An 18,661-nucleotide genomic window follows, 5' to 3' on the forward strand; every position below is an offset into this window, starting at 1 on the left:
CTCGCCTCAACGCCCCTTTAATTGAGCGGGAGTTAGGGTGCTAAAAAAAGATGTAGACCTGCAAAATATGGATTGGTTGGCCAATGTGTGGTAGGATGACCTGGCAAGCAGCCATTATTAAATCCCGTAGTTGGCCGGCTTGAGAAGAACCAGTATTGGGGGGGGGAGCAGGGGGGGGCTGCTTCCAAAGCCATCCAGATTCAACAAATAACCCAGGTAGGTAAAAGATTGGTAGAACAGCAAAGTCCAAAGATAAAGATAAGACTTATCTTTGGACTTTGGTAGAACAGCAATCTTTTACCTACCTGTACCGCCTGGCCGATTTTGGAGTGACGCACATCCGCAGCGCAGCTACTCCCCTTTTGGATTCACGCGACGCCTCACGGGAGAACGCCGACGGGCACCTGCCACGTGCAGCGAGAGACCGGAGCAGCCATCGGAGATTTCCCGGACGGGCTGAAGCCCTAGCTACCACTACTGGCCTCCGCACTCGGGATCTGCACGGCTCCAGCTTAAGGATTCAGGTATATACACCAATACCACTGGACATTTGGGGATGCACAAGTGACGGACCGAGAACTTCATTGTGGATCGGAGATGTGAAGGTGCTGTTTACGTACTGCCTCGCACTCCCCACCAGTTCTCTATAGCGTCCACCTTTCCCCTTCCAGTTTTCCTCTCTTCATTACCATCGTGATATCACTCTTTATCAGTTCCTTACCTGCTCTATGCTACGGGTGTTGGTCCAGACCATACTATAAACGGATATTATTCATGGACAATACATTGTGGGACTCCTTGCTATGTTCCGTGAGTTCCCATTGCTATTTTTGGAGCTGAGAGTAGTTTTGTTTTTTTTTTCATTTTGATCAACAGACAACCCACTCCATTTTTTTATTGACCTCATCCGGGGCGCTCCACCGCCTTCCAGAGGCGCCCCGGGTTCCTGGAGGTACGGATAGCTTTGTCCGCCAGTCAAAAATAGACACGAAATGGTGTCGGGCCTCACCCCAAAGTATCCAAAGAAAGTTGCGATGTCATCCGGAGATGTCGTGGGAGAAGGAGCGGCTCAGTGAGTAAAGACACTGACTGGCACTGAGTGTGAAGCAGGGAAGTCTGGGAGAAGCAGGGGAGCCTGGGAGAAGGAGCGGCTCAGCGAGTAAAGACACTGACTGGCACTGAGTGTGAAGCAGGGGAGTCTGGGAGAAGCAGGGGAGCCTGGGAGAAGGAGCGGCTCAGCGAGTAAAGACACTGACTGGCGCGGAGTTTGGAGCAGGGGAGCGCTATACAAGAACATGCTATTATTATTATTATGACGTTCCGACTTTCGGTTGGTGACCCGGCTGCCATATTTGTAGGTTTTTTTTGTGTGTGTGTGTGTGTGTGGGGCTCAAAGATTGTCACAAAAAAAAAATCTGTTATCTTTGGAGCAGGGCGGGTCCCCCTCCCTCCCCCCGCCCGGGCCGGGAGACCACAGCAACCCTGGTGACCGAGGTCAAGTGAAAACAAACTGGTGGACGGTGTTTGTACTATTTAGAAAAGGCTGCATGGGTATATACCAGGCCTGCACAACTCCAGTCCTCGAGGGCCACAAACAGGCCAGGTTTTCAGGATATCCCTACTTTAGCACAGCTGTTTCAATTAGTGGCTCAGTCATACTAAGCCACTAATTGAGCCAGCTGTGCTGAAGTAGGGATATCCTGAAAACTTGGCCTGTTTGCGGCCCTCGAGGACTGGAGTTGTGCAGGCCTTTGTATATACTATATAAAGCAGGGGCGGCCAACCCCAGTCCTCCAAGGGCCACCAACAGCTCAGGTTTGAAGGACATCGTTGATTGAGACACCTGTGCTGAAGCAGGGACTGATTGAGCCACCTGTGCTGAAGCAGGGATATGCTGAAAACCTGACCTGTTGGTGGCCCTTGAGGACTGGAGTTGGACACTCCTGCTATATAGTAACAATGGCAAATTCAGGGAGTAAACTCATTTTTTTCTACAAAAAAATATATATATATATGCCAGCATCAAATGTGTTAATAGCGCATTAATTACACCGTAACATTGTTCGATCATTGATTATCATCTAATGCGTTGGTAGTGGTGTAGGGGTTAAGGATAAGCTGGCGTGATAACCCTACTGCAGTGGTTCTCAACTCCAGTCCTGAAGCCTTCGACTGAGCCACTGATTGAGCAACCTGTGCTGAAGCAGGGATATCCTTAAAACCTGACCTGTTTGGTGGGGGGGGGGGGGGGGCTTGATTACTGGAGTTGAAACCCCCTGCTCTAATACACAACACTTAAAGGTGTGCAGATACTAATTATTTATAATTTTGTAACCACTAAAACACACGCGCAGATGAAATTGCCGCGTGAGCCGTAATTACATGAAAGGGTGTGTGTCCGTGCAATCACACACTGAACGGTGTCTGAGAGAGGAGGTCGCCCGCTTACAAAAGTGCATTCAATAATTTTACACACACACAACCGCACTGAATATGAGAAATGGAAAACTTTCACACGTATATTTAATAATAACCGGACCCTGGCTGAGCCAGCGGCGCAGGGAGACGCAGCGTTTCGGCGCCCGCGCGCGGGATCCCGCGGTGGCAGGATGCCGACGGGTGTCACATTTCTACTTACAGGCGCTTAGAGATAGGCCCGGTCATTGGGATGGGTGAACCGGTTTGAATTGCACTCACTCCCTCTCTGGTCTCTCTCTCTCTCCACTCTTTCTCTCTCTCTCCACTCTTTCTCTCTCTCTCTCTCTCTCTCCACTCTTTCTCTCTCTCCACTCTTTCTCTCTCTCCACTCTTTCTCTCTCTCTCTCTCCACTCTTTTCTCTGTGTATTGTATGTGTATAAATTTACAAAAGGTGTATGTGTATATAACACACACTGTAAGGATCCAATATACCAGCACAGCACAAGAGCTAATCACTCTGATGAGGCCTTTTTTTTCAGTATGTTCTCTCTCTCTGTGTCTCTCTTTCCCTTTGTCTATCTCCCTCCTTTTTTTTTTTCCTTTTCTTTTTTCTTTCTCCTGGTTTGACCTCTTACCCCAGCTGATTTTCTAAGCAAGGCGTATTCCCAGATCCACTAAATGGTGCTAAGATGTAGCACTCTTTCCCATTCATGTGCACGGGACCTGGGCCGTGATGAAGCTTAAACACTGCTTCGTGGATGTGGGCCCCAGACGCCTAACTGCTCTCGTGAAACCCCTTTCCCAGTCGGGGAATATCCCGGCCCTGTGTAATACGCGCCGTGAATGTCCCGCGCCTCGTCTTCCTGTTTAATCCGTGCAAATTGTAAATATGTGATAATAAAGAACTCATTTTTAATAAATATGAAATAATTAAGATGGATCCTTGTGGCGTTTTTTTGGTTCTGGGATAACTGATGGGCCGGCCCCTGTCTGCCTGTCCGGCCGGCCCCTGTCTGTTTGTCTGTCTGTCCGGCCCCTGTCTGCCTGTGTTTGTCTGTCCGGCCCCCGTCTGTTTGTCTGTCTGTCCGGCCCCTGTCTGTCTGGCCGGCCCCTGTCTGTGTGTCCGGCCCCTGTCTGCCTGCCTGCCTGTCTTGTCGAAGCGGCCACCGGCAGAGGGCCCCCGTGGCTGAACGCTAGCAGGGAGTTGGTCCGGGCCACGACCACGTCTCCCATTGCGGCCGTTTGGAAACTAAGAGGTTAAGCTTGTGAACATGCCACGGTCACCTTGCGCTCTCTTTGCTCCGAGGAGGGACCGACGCTTTCGAGACGTCACAGATAAGAGTGTCCCCGCGTGCTGTAAAGCCGCGGCTTATCTCCGTCTGGGGCCTTATTCACCATCCGAGACCGCTTCCCAGCGCCGAGGAGATATCAGCTCCGTTCTCATCACCGGGGCTATAATCCCCCCCAGTGCGGGGAAGGCGGCTTATTGAATAATCAGAGAATGGCCCATTTAGGAGGTGCAGGCAATAAGGTATCATGCAACCAGAGCACTCAGCAGTGTGACACCTTTATAATTAATGCCAGAGCTCCCTTCAGGAATTTTTCTACTCCGAGGTTCGCGATGGTACTAGGGGGGGGGGTAAGAGTACCACCATTTCTTTTTATTTACACACTTAAGGTGTGTGTGTATATGTATAATGTATATGTATATATATATATATATATATATATAATGATATATTAAAACAGTGTTCGACAAACCTATACATTTGCTCGCCCGGGCGAGTGGATTAACCCCCGGCGAGTAAATATTGGCCCAAGCAGCACACGTTTGGTACTAGGTGGCGAGTAGATTTTTTGGTGATTTGTCAACCCACTGTATATATATAATATACACTAGCTGAGAGACCCGGCGTTGCCCGGGATGTAAATGCGTAATAGGTAGTATTATTTATAAAGTCGTGGAACAATAGGTGAGTATTTGTTGTAAAGGTTGGATAATAATGTTTGAAAAGAAAGATGGAATAAAATGTAATACGATGTTGTATAAAAATGGTTTATTGTAAACACACCACAGTACAATGTATATTTTGGTGACATAACAGATGTAAAAATGTATATTTTGGTGACATAACAGATGTAAAAATGTGAGGCGTGTGTCCTGCTAGGGTGTGAGGCGGCAGGTGGCGCGTGGGTTGTGAGTGCTGTCTGTGAGTGGGGTCCTGCTAGGGTGTGAGGCGGTGGGTGGCGCGTGGGTTGTGAGTGCTGTCTGTGAGTGGGGGTCCTGCTAGGGTGTGAGGCGGTGGGTGGCGCGTGGGTTGTGAGTGCTGTCTGTGAGTGGGGGTCCTGCTAGGGTGTGAGGCGGCGGGTGGCGCGTGGGTTGTGAGTGCTGTCTGTGAGTGGGGGTCCTGCTAGGGTGTGAGGCGGTGGGTCAGTGATGTCGGTGCGTAGGGGCGGGAGGCAGCAGGTGTGTGTGGCGGCAGGTATGTGGCGGGTGTCTGTTGAGTGCGTGCAGTGGCTGTGAGGCCGCGGGTGAAAGGCAGAGGCGGGCGGAGTAAGGGTGGGTGAAAGGCAGAGGCGGGTGGGTGCGAAAGCAGAGGCGGGAAGGCAGGGGTGGGTAGGCGGGAAGGCGGGCAGGAAGGCAAAGGGTGGTGGGAAGGGGTGGAGGAGGGGGGAGGGGGGGAAGGGGGGGAAGGGGGGTGGGGAGGGGGGGAAGGGGGGGAGGGGGGGAAGGGGGGGGGGAAGGGGGGGAGGGGGGGTGGGAAGTGGGAAGGGGGGGGAGGGGGGGGGAAGGGGGGGAAGGGGGGGGAAGTGGGAAGGGGGGGGGAGGGGGGGGGGAAGGGGGGAAGGGGGGGAAGGGGGGTGGGGAGGGGGGGGAAGGGGGGTGGGAAGGGGGGGAAGGGGGGGGGGAAGGGGGGGTGGGGAAGGGGGGGGGAAGGGGGGTGGGAAGGGGGGGAAGGGGGGTGGGGAGGGGGGGGAAGGGGGGTGGGGAGGGGGGGGAAGGGGGGTGGGGAGGGGGGGGGAAGGGGGGGGAAGGGGGGTGGAAGGGGGGTGGGAAGGGGGGGAGGGGAAGGGGGGGAAGGGGGGTGGGAAGGGGGGAGGGGGGGTAGGGGGGGAAGTGGGAAGGGGGGGGAGGGGGGGAAGGGCGGGGGAGGGGGGGAGGGGGGGAGGGGGGGGGGAAGGGGGGGGGAGGGGGGGGAGGGGGGGAAGGGGGGGGGGAGGGGGGGAAGGGGGGGGGGAGGGGGGGAGAGGGGGGGAAGGGGGGGGGAGAGGGGGGGAGGGGGGGAAGGGGGGGAGGGAAGGGGGGGGGGAAGGGGGGTGGGAAGGGGGTGGGTGGGAAGGGGGGGGGAAGGGGGGGAGGGGTGGGAAGGGGGGGGAAGGGGGGTGGGAAGGGGGGGGAAGGGGGGGGAGGGGGTGGGAAGGGGGGGGAGGGGGGGGAGGGGGGGAGGGGGGGGAAGGGGGGGAAGGGGGGGAGGGGGGGGGAAGGGGGGTGGGAAGGGGGGGGAGGGGGAGGGAACGGAGGAGGGGAGGGAAAGGGGAACGGAGGGGGGAGGGAAAGGGGAACGGAGGGGGGAGGGAGGGGGGTGGAGGGTGGGAGGGGGGTGGTGGGAGGGGGGGTTGGGGGGGGGAGGGGGGTTGGTGGGTGTTGGGGGGGGAGGGGGGTGGTGGGTTGGGGAGGTGGGGGAGGGGGGTTGGTGGGTTGGGTGGGGGGGAGGGGGGGTGGTGGGTAGGTGGGGGGAGGGGGGTGGTGGGTGGGTGGGGGGAGGGGGGAGGGAAGGGTGGAGGAGGGGGGAGGGAAAGGGGAACGGAGGAGGGGGAGGAAAGGGGAACGGAAGGAGGGGAGGGAAAAGGGGAACGGAAGGAGGGGAGGGACAAGGGAGAGCGAGAGGGGGGGGAGGGAAAGGGGAGGGGGGGGAGGGAAAGGGGAGCGGGAGGGGGGGGAGGGAAAGGGGAGCGGAGGGGGGGGGAGGGAAAGGGGAGCGGAGGGGGGGCGGAGGGAAAGGTGGAGCGGAGGGGGTGGAGGAAAGGGGAGCGGAGGAGGGGAGGGAAAGTGGGAGCGGAGGGGGGGGAGGGAAAGGGGAGCGGAGGGGGGGGAGGGAAAGGGGAGCGGAGGGGGGGGAGGGAAAGGGGAGCGGAGGGGGGGGGAGGGAAAGGGGAGCGGAGGGGGGGGCGGGAAAGGGGAGCGGAGGAGGGGCGGGAAAGGGAGAGCGGAGGGGGGGGAGGGAAAGGGGAGCGGAGGGGGGGGAGGGAATGGGGAGAGGAGGGGGGGGGGAGGGAAAGGGGAGCGGAGGGGGGGGAGGGAAAGGGGAGCGGAGGGGGGGGAGCGGAAAGGGGGAGCGGAGGGGGGGAGGGAAAGGGGAGCGGAGGGGGGGGGAGGGCAAAGGGGAGCGGAGGGGGGGGAGGGAAAGGGACGCGGAGGGGGGAGGGAAAGGGGAGCAGAGAGGGGGGAGGGAAAGGGAGCGCGAGGGGGGGAGGGAAAGGGGGAGCGGAGGGGGGAGGGAAAGGGGAGCGGAGGGGGGGAGGGAAAGGGGAGCGGAGGGGGGAGGGAAAGGGGAGCGGAGGGGGGAGGGAAAGGGGAGCGGACGGGGGGAGGGAAAGGGAGAGCGGAGGGGGGGAGGGAAAGGGGAGCGGAGGGGGGAGGGAAAGGGCGAGCGGAGGGGGGAGGGAAAGGGGAGCGGAGGGGGGAGGGAAAGTGGAGCGGAGGGGGGGAAAGGGGAGCGGAGGGGGGGAAAGGGGAGCGGAGGGGGGAAAGGGGAGCGGAGGGGGGGAAAGGGGAGCGGAAGGGAGGGAAAGGGGAGCGGAGGGAGGGAAAGGGGAGCGGAGGGGGGGAGGGAAAGGGGAGCGGAGGGGGGGAAAGGGGAGCGGAGGGGGGGAAAGGGGAGCGGAGGGGGGGAAAGGGGAGCGGAGGGAGGGAAAGGGGAGCGGAGGGAGGGAAAGGGGAGCGGAGGGGGGGAGGGAAGGGGAGCGGAGGGGAGCGGGGGAGGGGGGGTGAAAGGGAGCGGAGGGGGAGGGGAGCGGGGGGAGGGGGGGAAAGGGGAGTGGGGGAGGGGGGGGAAAGGAGAGTGGGGGAGGGGGGGGGGAACGGGGAGTGGGGGAGGGGGGGAGAGCAGTGGGCATATGTATTGTCATAATTTATGTATGTGCATGCCCCCGTCGTACCCCGCTGGTTCGGCGGGTGGTCGCTCCCCTCGTTCCCCGTGAGTCGCCACCCCCCCCCCCCAACGTTACCGTGATCGCTGCTCGCCCCCCCCGTGACTCGCTGCTCGCCCCCCCCCCCCCTACCCCCCCCCACCCCCCCCCCGTACTCCCCCCCGTGATTTGCAGGCTCGCCCCCCCCCCCACCACCCTGTTTCCCCCGTGACCTCGCGCTCCCCCCCCCACGTTCCCCCGTGACTCGCGGCTCGCCCCCACCGTTCCCCCGTGACTCACCCCCCCCCTCCCCCCCGTCTCCCCGTGACTCGCCCACCCCCCCCGTGACTCACCCCCCCCCCCCCCGTGACTCACCCCACCCCCCCCCCCCCGTTCCTCAGTGACTCGCGCTACCCTCCCATGGCGCACCGCTTTCCCCCGATGTGCCGTCCGGCTGAGTGAGGCGTGCAGGCGGCGGCAGGAAGCGCCTGTGTGGGGTGTGTGGGGACTGTGTGGGCCTAAGTGGGCCTGAGGCGCGAGGCTCCGTGCCTGAAATAGGAGAGTTACTGGCAGTGGTGTGCCTTACCTGAGGGGGAGGTAGCGCCGGGGAGGTAAGGGAGCGGCTGGGTAGGACGCGCTTCCCCTCCGTGTGGAGCCGGTGCAGGGCGGCGCACGTGATGGGGGGGGGACGGACAGAGGGGGGGGGAGGGGAGGGTGGTAGTGTGTGTGTGTGTGTGTCCCTGTCTGTCTATCTGTGTCCTGTCTGTGTATCTCAGTGTGTGTGTGTGTGTGTCTTTGTGTGTGTCTCAGTGTCCTGCCTGTGTGTGTCTCTGTGTGTGTGTGTATCTCTGTGTGAGTGTATGTGTGTGTCCGGCCAATGAGAGGTGTGCGGGGGCGGGCCAAGGGAGCCAATGGGATTGCCGCTAGGGACACAGGGAGGGACACAGGGAGACACATACATACAGACACGGACACATACAGTAGAACACTTTCACAAATATATAGTGGATATATATATATATATAATATATAAGGAAAAGAAGAGGAGAGAGCGCACGCCCATAGCGTAAAATAGTATTTAATGAGGGGAAGGGGGGGGAGAGGGGGGGTAAAAAATGCACTTACAAAAGTACAATAAATTCAAGCATTTGTGAAAATAATCACCACCATCCGGTTCAAACTGCAAGCTCTTTGGGACAAGTCCCAGGCCTCCGTTGGTGAAGGATCAGCGTCCCCGCAGGTTTCCAGGGTTGGTGTGCTGTTAAAGTCCAAGAAAATCAGTTCCGTGTGATGAAATCTCTTTAGCACCTGCGCTTGGATAGGTCCGCTCCAGCGCTTCGTATTGACTTCAATGTCAGTGCGTCTGACGTAATGACGCTCCCTTACGCGTTTCGTCAGTCACGGCCAACTTTTGAAAAAGTTGGCCGTGACTGACGAAACGCGTAAGGGAGCGTCATTACGTCAGACGCACTGACATTGAAGTCAATACGAAGCGCTGGAGCGGACCTATCCAAGCGCAGGTGCTAAAGAGATTTCATCACACGGAACTGATTTCTTGGACTTTTAACAGCACACCAACCCTGGAAACCTGCGGGGACGCTGATCCTTCACCAACGGAGCCTGGGACTGTCCAAAGAGCTTGCAGTTTGAACCGGATGGTGGTGATTATTTTCACAAATGCTTGAATTTATTGTACTTTTGTAAGTGCATTTTTTACCCCCCCTCTCCCACCCTTCCCCTCATTAAATACTATTTTACGCTATGGGCGTGCGCTCTCTCCTCTTCTTTTCCTTCTAGATACCCTGTGGACATGGGTTGTTCACATTGAGAGCTGCCGGAGACCCTGCATACCAGTATCCATTACAACTATTGGAACAATTTGAGGACTGGTTTTTTCTTTCCTGTTTGCTCTTTTATTTTATTATGTCCATTTCAATCATATGTTGTTTGATTATTGTTATGTGCCCACTTCAATATCTGTAAGGGTTTATAATAATTGCACATGTCATTTAGGGATACTCCCATATTAGTACATATTGATTGGGAATCACTAGAACTATTATATCCACACTGGTTCACTTCTATTAGAGGCGCAGCTTTTTTTCTTTTTTGCTTGTCATATATATATATATATATATATATAGTGTTCGACAAACCTATACATTTGCACGCCCCGGGCGAGTGGATTTAACATCGTGGCGAGCTCATTTTGGCCCAAGCAGCACACGTGTGATACTAGGTGGCGAGTAGATTTTTTTGTTCGGCAAGTAGATTTTTTGGTGATTTGTCGACCACTGTATATATATCATTCATTCATCTTCATGGTCTCCACCCTGCTGGATGAAGCCTCCCCAATGATCTCCCAGGTCCTGCGGTTACAGCCTCTCTTCTCCACGTCGCTCCAACACATTCCCTCATCCCATCCTCCCGTCCTCCCGTCTTACTTTTGGTCGTCGTCTTGTTCTTTCAATCGCTCTTGGAATCCAGTTGAGTTCCATCTTTGTCCAATGATGGCCATTCCTTCTTGCAACATGTAAGTCCCACCGCCATTTTAATTTCTTCCCCCTTGTGATGATGATCATAGATAGATGGATAGAAGAATTGATGGATGAATGGATACATTGATAGATGGATTGATGGACACAAGGATAGATTGATGGATGGATGGATGGATAGGATTGATGGATGAAAAAGATAGAAAGATTAATGGATAGAAATATATATGGATAGGACTGGTTGATGGATAGGATGAATGGATAGATTGATGGATGGGCTAGAAGGATAGATGGATGGATAGAATGATATATGGATTGATGGATGAATAGGATAGATGGGATGGATAGAAGGATAGGTTGATGCATGGGATAGGATAGATGAATAGATAAATGAATAGATAAATAAAAGGATGGATAGATTGATGGATGTAGTGGATAGATGAATTCTGTAGATACAGTACATGGATAGATGGATGAATGGATAGATGGATAGTTTGGATGTAGTGGATAGATGAATACAGTAGATAAATAGAAGGATGGGTGGATAGATTGATGGATAGATGGATGGATGGATGGATGGATGGATGGATGGATGGATGGGTAGAAGAATAGACTGATAGAGGGATTAATTGGATAGGATGGATGGATAGGATAGCTGAATGGGATAGATTAATACTGTAGATAGTTAAGAGGATGGAAAGAAAGATGGATGAATTGATGGGATGTGTTATCACTGCCCGTACAGTATACCCCAGCTGTGCTCGAAACACAAATACAGACATGCTGTTTCTCTGCGTTTTTCTTAACTGGAACAGTTTGATCTTGTGGCCGAAAACGTAACTTAATAACTAACTAAACTCCACCCGTGGACACAAGTTCAATGTATGTACATCTGTCCCAGATACTAACTCTGGGCAAAGGCCACGTCCGGCAGAGAAAGTGTCTCTTCTTAATGGTTTATATATATCATTTATTACAAATAAAAAAGGTGTGTGCGCGTGTGTGCGTGTGCGTGCACACACACCTACACCTCTCTATTCCTGCGCTCCTATCAATTAGGCTAAAAAAAAATAGTGATCTCGTGAATAAGGGTTATTTAGTTAAACCCTTTGGCCAAAGCGTTATAAAGCTGCAGCCCTGTCAAGGCATAACCACGTGTGCAGGTACCTACACTGCATATATGTAATTATTGTCCCACGGACTGGTGAAAAATGTGAGAGACCTGAAGGGGTTAAATAAAGCATATGCTTTTGTGAGTAGTGCAATTAAAAGCTGGCACAGAGACCCCTCTATACTGACATGGGGGTGTCACAGTGACAGAGACCCCCTCTATACTGACATGGTGGTCTCAGTGACACAGACCCCTCTATACTGACATCGGGGTCTCACAGTGACACAGACCCCTCTATACTGACATGGGGGTCTCACAGTGACACAGACCCCTCTATACTGACATGGGGGTCTCACAGTGACAGAGACCCCTCTATACTGACATGGGGGGTCTCACAGTGACAGAGACCCCTCTATACTGACATGGAGGTCTCACAGTGACAGAGACCCCTCTATACTGACATGGGGGGTCTCACAGTGACAGAGACCCCTCTATACTGACATGGAGGTCTCACAGTGACAGAGGGACCCCTCTATACTGACATGGGGGTCTCACAGTGACAGAGGGACCCCTTGTAGAGGGAGAAAGGGGGTGGCCCGGTATTAAAGGGGTTGCACCCCATATGGCCATCCCCTGACCTCACCAGAGAGACAAGGGGTTAACTGGACTGCGGTCCAGGGATGAGGTTTGCACCTTGTTGTACCTTGAAAATGTATGTTCCCCTGTTTCATTATAAGCATGTATTTTAATGTTTTAAAGTGCATTTCTGTATCTCCAGTTCTGGAGGTCGCAGAGAGTTCATATTTGGCCAATATGTGGAGTCACTGTAGGCATTAAAAACTGGCAAAGGTCGACCCACTGAGCCCACCAGAATGGAACTTATTAATATGTGTAGATATTAAAGTGTATATGTATTTTATTTTGGATCTGTTCTGAAAATGCAGACGCCATTTGCTAGGCTAATAAGTCATGAAGGGCAGACGGCTGAGTAGCCTAAGCACGGTGATCAAAAGTAACTGCCTTGATTGTTACCCAATGTCTAGGGATTAAGTATTAGTCAATCAACAAACTCTGCCAGTCTAATTGTTACCTGAGGGCATGGGTTAGTCTGTTAGTCTGTGTCTCCACATTAGAGAGTGAATACAGATAATTGTTCACCAATAGGCTGTGTTCAATGTTAAGAATAGGGTTGCACAGGTATATAAACTGTATCAACCCTACAGTTTGGTGTTGTGCTGGATTGCTGGAGTTGTGCTTCTGATACCATCTTGAATGTCACTGGATTGCTGGAGTTGTGCTTCTGATTCCATCTTGAATGTCATTGGACTGCTGGAGAATTGCTATTGGATACTTCTCCATTCCCCAACCCTAAGTAAGTGTTATCTTCTTGCCTGTTAATTGTACTATATTGCTGTGTTTACCTTATTTAAGGAATAAATTATATTTTATTATATCTAAGCCTTGTTCAGTTCAACCCAGATATTTGGTGTTCATTATATCTTGTCATAAGCTACCGTGACACCCCTCTATACTGACATGGGGGTCTCACAGTGACAGAGACCCCTCTATACTGACATGGGGGTCTAACAGTGACAGAGGGACCCCTCTATACTGACATGGGGGTCTCACAGTGACACAGACCCCACTATACTGACATGGGGGTCTCACAGTGACACAGACCCCTCTATACTGACATGGGGGTCTCACAGTGACAGAGACACCTCTATACTGACATGGGGGTCTCACAGTGACACAGACCCCTCTATACTGACGTGGGGGTCCCACAGTGACAGAGACCCTTCTGTACTGACATGAGGGTCTCACAGTGACACAGAGACCACTCTATACTGACATGGGGGTCTCACAGTGACACAGAGATCACTCTATACTGACATGGGGGTCTCACAGTGACCCCTCTATACTGACATAGGGGTCTCACAGTGGCCGAGACCCCTCGATACTGACATGAGGGTCTCACCGAGACACAGACCCCTCTATACTGACATGGGGGTCTCACAGTGACACAGATACCCATCTATACTGACATGGGGGTCTCACAGTGACCCCTCTATACTGACACGGGGGTCCCACAGTGACAGAGACACTTCTATACTGACATGAGGGTCTCACAGTGACAGAGACCCCTCTATACTGACATGGGGGTCTCACAGTGACACAGTGACCCCTCTATACTGACATGGGGGTCTCACAGTGACAGAGAATCCTCTATACTGACATGGGGGTCTCACAGTGACAGAGAACCCTCTATACTGACATGGGGGTCTCACAGTGACACAGAGACCCCTCTATACTGACATGGGGGTCTCACAGTGACACAGTGACCCCTCTATACTGACATGGGGGTCTCACAGTGACAGAGAACCCTCTATACTGACATGGAGGTCTCACAGGGACACAGACCCCCTCTATACTGACATGGGGGTCTCACAGTGACACAGAGACCCCTCTATACTGACATGGGGGTCTCACAGTGACACAGACCCCTCTATACTGACATGGGGGTCTCACAGTGACCCCTCTATACTGACATGGGGGTCTCATAGTGACAGAGGGACCCCTCTATACGGGCATGGGGGTCCCACAATGACAGAGACACTTCTATACGTACATGAGGGTCTCACAGTGACACAGAGACCACTATACTGACATGGGGGTCTCACAGTGACAGAGACCCTTCTATACTGACATGGGGGTCTCACAGTGACGGAGACCCCTCTATACTGACATGGTGGTCTCACAGTGACAGAGACCCCTCTATACTAACATGAGGGTCTCACAGAGACACAGACCCCTCTATACTGACATGGGGGTCTCACAGTGACACAGAGCCCTCTATACTGACATGGGGGTCTCACAGTGACAGAGACCCCTCTATACTGACATGAGGGTCTCAGAGAGACACAGATCCCTCTATACTAACATTGTGGTCTCACATTTACCGAGACCCCGCTATACTGACATGGGGGTCTCACTGTGACCGAGACCCCTCTATACTGACATGGGGGTCTCACAGTGACCGAGACCCCTCTATACTGACATGGGGGTCTCACAGTGACCGAGACCCCTCTATACTGACATGGGGGTCTCACTGTGACCGAGACCCCTCTATACTGACATGGGGCTCCCACAGTGACAGAGACCCCTCTATACTGACATGGGGGTCTCACAGTGACCGAGACCCCTCTATACTGACATGGGGGTCTCACAGTGACCGAGACCCTTCTATACTGACATGGGGGTCTCACAGTGACAGACCCCTCTATACTGACATCGGGGTCTCACTGTGACTGAGACACCCTCTATACTGACATGGTGGTCTCACAGTGACCGAGACCCCTCTATACTGACATGGGGGTCTCACTGTGACCGAGACCCCTCTATACTGACATGGGGTTCCCACAGTGACAGAGACCCCTCTATACTGACATGGGGGTCTCACAGTGACCGAGAACCCTCTATACTGACATGGGGGTCTCACAGTGACCGAGACCCTTCTATACTGACATGGGGGTCTCACAGTGACAGACCCCTCTATACTGACATGGGGGTCTCACAGTGACCGAGACCACCTCTATACTGACATGGTGGTCTCACAGTGACCGAGACCCCTCTATACTGACATGGTGGTCTCACAGTGACCGAGACCCCTCTATACTGACATGAGGGTCTCACAGTGACACAGAGACCCCTCTATACTGACATGGGGGTCTCACAGTGACCGAGACCCCTCTATACTGACATGGGGGTCTCACCGTGACCGAGACCCCCTCTATACTGACATGGGGGTCTCACTGCGACCGAGACCCCCTCTATACTGACATGGGGGTCTCACAGTAACCGAGACCCCTCTATACTGACATGGTGGTCTCACAGTGACCGAGACCCCCCTATACTGACATGGGGGTCTCACAGTGACCGAGACCCCTCTATACTGACATGGTGGTCTCACAGTGACCGAGACCCCTCTATACTGACATGAGGGTCTCACAGTGACACAGAGACCCCTCTATACTGACATGGGGGTCTCACAGTGACCGAGACCCCTCTATACTGACATGGGGGTCTCACCGTGACCGAGACCCCTCTATACTGACATGGGGGTCTCACTGCGACCGAGACCCTTCTATACTGACATGGGGGTCTCACAGTGACCGAGACCCCCTCTATACTGACATGGGGGTCTCACTGCGACCGAGACCCCCTCTATACTGACATGGGGGTCTCACAGTGACCGAGACCCCTCTATACTGACATGGGGGTCTCACTGTGACCGAGACCCCCTTTATACTGACATGGGGGTCTCACAGTGACAGAGACCCCTCTATACTGACATGGGGGTCTCACAGTGACCGAGACCCCTCTATACTGACATGGGGGTCTCACAGTGACCGAGACCCTTCTATACTGACATGGGGGTCTCACAGTGACAGACCCCTCTATACTGACATGGGGGTCTCACAGTGACCGAGACCACCTCTATACTGACATGGTGGTCTCACAGTGACCGAGACCCCTCTATACTGACATGGTGGTCTCACAGTGACCGAGACCCCTCTATACTGACATGAGGGTCTGACAGTGACACAGAGACCCCTCTATACTGACATGGGGGTCTCACAGTGACCGAAACCCGTCTATACTGACATGGGGGTCTCACCGTGACCGAGACCCCCTCTATACTGACATGGGGGTCTCACAGTGACCGAGACCCCTCTATACTGACATGGGGGTCTCACAGTGACCGAGACCCCTCTATACTGACATGGGGGTCTCACTGTGACCGAGACCCCTCTATACTGACATGGGGCTCCCACAGTGACAGAGACCCCTCTATACTGACATGGGGGTCTCACAGTGACCGAGACCCCTCTATACTGACATGGGGGTCTCACAGTGACCGAGACCCTTCTATACTGACATGGGGGTCTCACAGTGACAGACCCCTCTATACTGACATCGGGGTCTCACTGTGACTGAGACACCCTCTATACTGACATGGTGGTCTCACAGTGACCGAGACCCCTCTATACTGACATGGGGGTCTCACTGTGACCGAGACCCCTCTATACTGACATGGGGTTCCCACAGTGACAGAGACCCCTCTATACTGACATGGGGGTCTCACAGTGACCGAGAACCCTCTATACTGACATGGGGGTCTCACAGTGACCGAGACCCTTCTATACTGACATGGGGGTCTCACAGTGACAGACCCCTCTATACTGACATGGGGGTCTCACAGTGACCGAGACCACCTCTATACTGACATGGTGGTCTCACAGTGACCGAGACCCCTCTATACTGACATGGTGGTCTCACAGTGACCGAGACCCCTCTATACTGACATGAGGGTCTCACAGTGACACAGAGACCCCTCTATACTGACATGGGGGTCTCACAGTGACCGAGACCCCTCTATACTGACATGGGGGTCTCACCGTGACCGAGACCCCCTCTATACTGACATGGGGGTCTCACTGCGACCGAGACCCCCTCTATACTGACATGGGGGTCTCACAGTAACCGAGACCCCTCTATACTGACATGGTGGTCTCACAGTGACCGAGACCCCCCTATACTGACATGGGGGTCTCACAGTGACCGAGACCCCTCTATACTGACATGGTGGTCTCACAGTGACCGAGACCCCTCTATACTGACATGAGGGTCTCACAGTGACACAGAGACCCCTCTATACTGACATGGGGGTCTCACAGTGACCGAGACCCCTCTATACTGACATGGGGGTCTCACCGTGACCGAGACCCCTCTATACTGACATGGGGGTCTCACTGCGACCGAGACCCTTCTATACTGACATGGGGGTCTCACAGTGACCGAGACCCCCTCTATACTGACATGGGGGTCTCACTGCGACCGAGACCCCCTCTATACTGACATGGGGGTCTCACAGTGACCGAGACCCCTCTATACTGACATGGGGGTCTCACTGTGACCGAGACCCCCTTTATACTGACATGGGGGTCTCACAGTGACAGAGACCCCTCTATACTGACATGGGGGTCTCACAGTGACCGAGACCCCTCTATACTGACATGGGGGTCTCACAGTGACCGAGACCCTTCTATACTGACATGGGGGTCTCACAGTGACAGACCCCTCTATACTGACATGGGGGTCTCACAGTGACCGAGACCACCTCTATACTGACATGGTGGTCTCACAGTGACCGAGACCCCTCTATACTGACATGGTGGTCTCACAGTGACCGAGACCCCTCTATACTGACATGAGGGTCTGACAGTGACACAGAGACCCCTCTATACTGACATGGGGGTCTCACAGTGACCGAAACCCGTCTATACTGACATGGGGGTCTCACCGTGACCGAGACCCCCTCTATACTGACATGGGGGTCTCACTGCGACCCAGACCCCCTCTATACTGACATGGGGGTCTCACAGTGACCGAGACCCCTCTATACTGACATGGTGGTCTCACAGTGACCGAGACCCCTCTATACTGACATGGGGGTCTCACAGTGACCGAGACCCCTCTATACTGACATGGTGGTCTCACAGTGACCGAGACCCCTCTATACTGACATGAGGGTCTCACAGTGACACAGAGACCCCTCTATACTGACATGGGGGTCTCACAGTGACCGAGACCCCTCTATACTGACATGGGGGTCTCACCGTGACCGAGACCCCTCTATACTGACATGGGGGTCTCACCGCGACCGAGACCCCCTCTATACTGACATGGGGGTCTCACAGTGACCGAGACCCCCTCTATACTGACATGGGGGTCTCACAGTGACCGAGACCCCCTCTATACTGACATGGGGGTCTCACTGCGACCGAGACCCCCTCTATACTGACATGGGGGTCTCACAGTGACCGAGACCCCTCTATACTGACATGGGGGTCTCACTGTGACCGAGACCCCCTTTATACTGACATGGGGGTCTCACTGTGACTGAGACACCCTCTATACTGACATGGGGGTCTCACAGTGACAGAGAGACCGCTCTATACTGACATGGGGGTCTCACTGTTACCGAGACCCCCTCTATACTGACATGGGGGTCTCAGTGACAGAGACCCTTCTATACTGACATGGGGGTCTCACAGAGACACAGACCCCTCTATACTGACATGGGGGTCTCACAGTGACCGAGACCCCTCTATACAGACATGGGGGTCTCACTGTGACCGAGACCCCCTCTATACTGACATGGGGGTCTCACTGTGACCGAGACACTCTCTATACTGACATGGGGGTCTCACAGTGACAGAGACCCTTCTATACTGACATGGGGGTCTCACAGTGACAGACCCCACTATACTGACATGTGGGTCTCACAGTGACAGAGACCCTTCTATACTGACATGGGGGTCTCAAAGTGACACAGACCCAACTATACTGACATGTGGGTCTCACTGCGACCGAGACCCCTCTATACCAACATGGGGGTCTCACAGTGACAGACCCCTCTCACTGTGACCGAGACCCCTCTAT

Source organism: Ascaphus truei, chromosome 15 (genome assembly GCF_040206685.1).
Source record: "Ascaphus truei isolate aAscTru1 chromosome 15, aAscTru1.hap1, whole genome shotgun sequence".
NCBI classification, from domain to species: Eukaryota; Metazoa; Chordata; class Amphibia; order Anura; family Ascaphidae; genus Ascaphus; species Ascaphus truei.